Source organism: Amphibalanus amphitrite, unplaced genomic scaffold (assembly GCF_019059575.1).
Source record: "Amphibalanus amphitrite isolate SeventyFive unplaced genomic scaffold, NRLGWU_Aamphi_draft 000114F_arrow, whole genome shotgun sequence".
Classification (NCBI taxonomy): Eukaryota; Metazoa; Arthropoda; class Thecostraca; order Balanomorpha; family Balanidae; genus Amphibalanus; species Amphibalanus amphitrite.
In genome coordinates this window covers 432,585-439,120 of record NW_024881609.1, presented here as the reverse complement: position 1 = coordinate 439,120, position 6,536 = coordinate 432,585, and positions in this window count along the sequence as shown.

Here is a 6,536-nt window from a genome sequence, read left to right as displayed (position 1 = left end):
AATGCGAGATGCCATTCCCAGTCGCCAGCCACCCCACCCTCCCCAGGACGGCACGGGTTCGACAGATCAATTGGTACACGGGTAAACGTGCTCACAGCGAAAACAGCGCTGGTTGTGGGCCGTGGGGTGAGCCAAAACGCACAGACTGGTCCAGATCGCGAGTTCTGGGGAGACTCTAGTAGGACACTTACGAGATGTCGCCCCCTGAAGTCACGCTCTCCTCAGGTCATCGAACGCCAGAGGGCAGACCCTGACGGAGAGGTCCTCAGAGAAGGGAACCACCCACAACGCAATCAAGTGAATGAATGCATGATCATCGGAAGCAAAAGATCCTCGAGCAAGGGGATATATCATCGTCAATGCATGTAAGATGAGTGACGGTAAATTTAAAGCTTAGAAAGCCATCATGTTCAAGGCAAGTGATGCACTACATGGTCATACGATAGCAAGTAGCAGCGACCCCGTGCGTCGCTCGGGTCACTGGACGCTACCGGCTGCCGGCACGGGGCAGGCACAAAGGTGCTCCCCGGGGTCAAGGTAGCATCATCTGGGTCACTGAACGGTGCGGCGGCGTCGCCGGCGCGGGGGACAGATACGGGGCACTCCCAGGGGTCACGGCAGCCCTGTCCGAATCATTAGCGGTGCGGCCGGCGCGGGGTAAACAGCGGATTACCGTCGCGCCGCGGCCGACACGCACGTCGGTACCCCGTGGAGGCGGCAGCTCCGACGGCGGCGACGGGAAATTGGCGGCGGCCGCCTCCGTCCGATTAATCCGCCCCCCGCCGGCGTCATTAGGGGTCCGGAGACAGCGGGGGGTAGCGGGGGGGGGGGTACCACTGTCCACTACAGGTACCGGGCCGGGCCTAACGGGTGGCGTACATAACTCGCTGCATTTGTGCGAGTATGCTGTTCGAGTTATACTCTTATGGAAACAGGCTTTCCATGGTATCCAATGATTGTCTGAGACAGTGAAGCTGAAGGTCATTACGACTCGAACCTCCCGGGCAAATGACGGGTCTCCAGTGCTGTCGGAGGTCTCCCGGGCAGATGGCATTGGCCCTCGCTGGCCGTTCGCACTGTCCGAGGACTAACCACCACAGTCCCGTCCAGAACGGATCCGTAATCGGCACGTGTTTTTGTCGTTCCTGTGCTGGGTCGGCACGAGTCATTTGCGGTCTGCTAAACGCCCTGTTTTACCGGTGAAATAACAGTCATCGAGGGGGAACCAGTGGTCGATTTGGTGTGGTCTCATCCCTTCGATGTCCTTGAGTAGGTGACAGGGCAATTTCAGACATTCTAGGAGGCCGCTTCCTCAAAGGAGCTCATTACACTAACATATTGGACTTATCGACAGACTACTTAACAACCAGACATCCAATATTGATTTGTGACACTCAGTTCATTAACTCATCGCTTTGCAGCTAGCTTGTTTTCAAACGGAGCGGAGCTGATTACTGGCACCTAATGTCTCAGGCCAATTTTCTTCAGGTCTCTACGACACACGCGAACGGAGAGTGAATGACAAGATGTCGAAGTTGTAACTACCGGAGACTTCCTATAATCGCAGTCGTGCAGCTCTTGACATTTCAAGGAAATTTGACAACCCATTCAGTCTTGAGGAAATGTTGTTCAAATATTCAGAAGCAGAGCTGAATAGCTAATGTATTTCTATATGGGGGAAAAGGGTTCATCCAAATATTTCGGTGACTTTTTGCAAATCATCTTACCGTGCGACTCATGTTAGCACAATTACACACACTCTAAACAATTAAGCTACCGTAAAGTGGGGCTATTTGAGACAGTGGGGCTATTTGAGACAGTAAGGTAGTGGTTTAGTAAAATCGCTGTAAAATGAAAACCGTTTGATATTTTTTCGTAATTTTTGCTTAGGCTGATGTGGAATTGAACAGTGAATGACCTGAATAACCTTTTTGAAAATTTGTAAAAGTTTTGAAAGAAATTTGGCATAAAATACGAAATACAGAAAAACGCACAATTTAAGTTGCTCGAAAACAACCCCTACCTGCAGCTTAACATAGTTGAAATTTTAACAGCTTCGGCCCTGCATCTATCGTTACTACCGTTTTACTTATAAGCTAAGCACATTTTTCATGAAAATATTATACATTGTTAACGTTACTGCCGATTGCGTAACCCATTGTCTCAGAATCCCGATGATGCCTACCTGGTCAAACCTCAACCGATATGCCAAATAGCTACTGATAATGGTGATGTGATTGCACCCGAGAAGACTTACACCATCTACTTGAAGTGCATCGAACGTTCGACATGAGCAACACCTGTGAATCCGTCGTGGTCATAAACGTGCAGTGGGTTCATGTTGGGTACTTTTAGCAGCAAGCAATATTTACATGTTCGTAGTATAACATAATGACCTTTTAGCTGGTGACCAAACTAGTTATTCTGATGAATATGTGCTTAAAATGTGCTTCATCAGTCACTGACTTAGTCGACTCCAAACACATGTCTGCCTTGGTTGACAAAAAACACCATTCAAGATTACTGAACACATGAACGTACTGTTAGGTGAGCCTATGCAAGTACTTGATGTGGTAGGGTAACCGGCTAATTGATACAGCATGCACCGATCGAGGAAAATCGGCATAAAATCAAAACCGCTTAACATTTTTCTGTCATTTCTTCGCATGAAGATGTGCAATTGAACAAGGAATCATGCAGACCATTCACTTAAATGTTTTGGGAAACCTTTTAGCTCGTTTGATTCATTACAATGTGGTTCATAAGGTTAGCGTAGCGAGCCTGTCTCAAATAGCCCCACCGACTTTCAGTATGTCTGTTTTCACACCACCAGGGTTATATACAAAAACTTTCTTTCAAAATTTTACTGTTGTTGACTTTGAAATGGTCCTTAATGACCATCCTGTCATTTTGAAAGTTTAGGGTCACATCATATTATGATAGTCGTAGCATATAGTGATACAATTTCATAACCTACCGAAATGAAGCATCCTACGAAAAAGGAAAGATTGAATACAAACAAAATATAACTGTCTTTGCAAAAATAATTTTTGCCAGAATGCTCAAAATTTAATTTCCAATCACATGGCGTTTAAATAATTATCGCTAGCGTGACCGATTTTCTTCAATTTCTTCGTAACTAAAACTGTCTCAAATAGCCCCACCCTATGGGGCTATTTGAGACAGGCTTTAACCAACAAAATATCCTTAACCCGCGAGTTGCTGGGGGGGCGTTAAACGCCCCCACTTTTTTCGCCGGGCTATAGCATAAAAACGGCGCGCCGCAGGCGCGCCAAATTTTGGGTACCTGTAGGGAATTGATTGAAGTTTATTGTGACAAAGTTTCAACAAAATCGGTCGGAAAATTTTTGAGATATCGAGGTTTTAGTGACGTCATGATTTCTGAGTTTTCGACCAAAAACGGCATATGTTCAAAAAATCATATAAAATCACAGAATAGACATACAGACATGCCGTAAACGCCATTAGACTGCCAATACCATGATCAATCAAATGGCTATCTTCGATTATTGATTATCGTTCCGCATTTTCCATAATCTTGAACTGAATCTTGGCAATTTTTCGTAACTACTTCACGATCATGATACATGCATTTCTTAAATTGAACTTTTTGAGCCAAACACGTACACATATGATAAAATGAATGTCACCATCGTGTTCTACGCCCCAAATTACCTATAAAACATGTGTCACAGGCTGCGTATATCAGTTTTGATTTTCGGGGATATGTGCCTACCCGGTTGACCTGACCTTGACCCTGACCTATGCTTGACTGACCCCTACATGGAGCTGACACTCTTGTAAGCCTTATATGATGGATTGTGCACCGTTTGGACAGAGTTTATGACGAGAGGCGCCCATTGCGAAGTCCTGAAGTCCATGCTACTGAAAGCCCGATTTCAGGTGTTTGACCTGACCTTGACCCGACCTGTGACCTCAAAATTCAACTTTAAAGTACTCGTCTGAAGCGTCTCGTCGCGCTCTTTCGTTTGCCGCCTCGTGCGTTTCGCTGCGCCTATTGGTTCTCGAGTTATCGGCTGGGGGCGTTTAACGCCCCCCCCCCCCCAGCAAACGGTGGGTGGCGAAATACCCCAGCAACTGCCGGGTTAATCATTATTACTAGCTGAACCAAAATGCACCTATATGAAAGAGCTCACAGGGAACTACATTTTTGCAATTTACATGCTATAAGAAATATGAACCGTCTTAAAGGGAGAGGCCAAAAACAGTAAAATCCGTTTCAAATAGCCCCACTTTACGGTATGCAAAAGAGAGCCCGCATGCAACTGTATGTTCTTTAGACATTCAGAACACCAGAATGGACCATTCGGGGCATTCAGAGCACCATCAGACGCAGCAAATGTCATTAACCTCCATGCACTGTGAGGATTCTTCAATCTGCTCGCCGCGCTTTCACACTGCTGTTGTTGTTGTTGTGTTGTCCCTCCAGGCTCTGGTGAGCTGTAGCCTAACGGCTCTGGAGGTACCTGGCGACCCTCGCCAGGGCCGCCATCGCGTCGTCCCGTCGCACGTCGCTCAGGCTCGGGAAGATGGTGCCGAAGATGCGGAGCCGGGCGTTCATCAGCGCCGGGCACCGCAGAAGGACATGGTCCGGGGTGTCGGCCTCTTCGCCGCAGGCGCGGCACCATCCTGCCCGGCATCCCCGATCACTGCACTGGGCGCACTCCGGCGATGGGTGCCGCCCGATTCTGTGCAGGTACTGGGCTGACCCGGACCAGTGTCCTGCTCGTAGTTGGTGAGTCTCCACTGCGTCCAGCCTGTTGGGTCCACGAACCGGCGGCGGGGGACGCCCCTCCATCAGCGTGCGGTACCAGCCAGGAGGCCACTGGTTGGTGGTACGGGCACGCGCGAGTCTCGCCGCAGCTCGGTAGACCGTGGTCACGTCAACAGGGACGTCTTCTTGGGGGAGAGTTGAGGCATCTTTGGCGAGTTGGTCCGCGCGCTCGTTCCCCGGGATTCCGCAGTGGGACGGTATCCACTGTAGGAGGACCCGGCGACCGCTCGACGACAGCTCCAGCAGGCTGTCCCAGATCGCAGTTGCGAGGGGCGATGACTGCGCAGACGGCCCCTCCTGCAGCCTTCGGAGAGCCGCTTGAGAGTCTGTGCAGACCACCACTGGATCCTCTGTGTGCGCCGGGTGCTGTCGCAGGTACTCGAGTGCTGCGTTGAGGGCTACGAGCTCCGCCCTGTAGCTCGAGCAGAGTTTGCCGGCAGCGACCCGCAGCTCCCGGGTCTCGCCGTCCGGCAGCTCGAGCAGAGCTCCAGCACCTCCGCTGGCGACTCCTCCGTCGGCCGCGCCGTCCGTCCATACCCACGTGGCGCATTGTGGGAGGCCGCTCAGGTGGAGAGTGGCTACCTCCAGCTTCGTCTGGGCAGATGCTGCTCTCGGCGGGAGGCCGGGCCCGACGTCCAGGCGGAAGGTCACGCCGTTCGTGGTCACCCATGGGGGTTGCCGGCTAGCGAGGATGGGCTCGATCGGCGACGACACGCCAGCCGCCTCCCAAACCTCCATGCCCACCTGTCTCCAACCAGTGACGGAGGACAGGCGCGCCGGCACCACCTCGTCGGCGACGGTGCGGAGCGGGTCCTCGCGCGGCAGGGCTCTCGCCTTGGCCAGGAAGCGGGCCGCCAGCGAGAGACGCCGCTCCGAGACCGGGGGCATACCGGCTTCCGCCAGCAGCGCGTGGGTCCGTGTTGAGACGGGGCAGCCCGTGATCACGCGCGCGGCCGCCCGCACTTCACGTTCGAGGATCTCGACGTGGGAAGCGGGTGTGGCAGGCAGCCAGGCCGCAGCAGCATGTTCTTGGGGGCCCCTGACATATCCATTGGCCACCGCTCGAAGTTGCTGTTCTCGGAGGCCCCAGTCACGCCCAGTTAGCCTCTTGAGCTGGGCTATCCGGGGACGAGTCTTCTGTCGCAGATTTCTGCAGTGCGCCCCGAAGTGGAGGGTGCGGTCTAGAGTAACTCCAAGGAGTTTCAGCTGGGCGCCCGCGGCCACGGTCTCCCCTGCTACCTTGATGTAGCAGTCGACTGCGTCCTTGGGGGCTTGAGAGAGGACCAGCACCTGAGTTTTTTCGCTCGCCACCCTCATCTTCGAGGCGAGGGCCCACTGCACCAGAACATCAGCCGCTTGCTGGGCTCTCCGCCGTGCGACCAGGATGGTGTTGCCAGAGCACAGCGTCGCCGTGTCGTCGGCGTACATGTACGGCGTCGTGCCTGGGATCTTCTTCAGGGCGTCTGCCAGTGGCGCCGCCCATAACAGGAACAGGGTCGGCGCCAACACGGTTCCCTGTGGCAGACCTGCTCTGAAGATTCGCTCGCGGCTCTTGGTGCCATTAACTTCTGTGTGAGCTCGGCGGTCGCGGAGGAAGCTCCAGATCCAGGTGATGAGGCAGAGTGGTATGCCTTGTTGCAACAGTCGGACGCGGAGTAGCCGATGATCCACCGTGTCGTAGGCTCGGGAGAAGTCGAACGCCGTCAGGACGTAGCGTTGG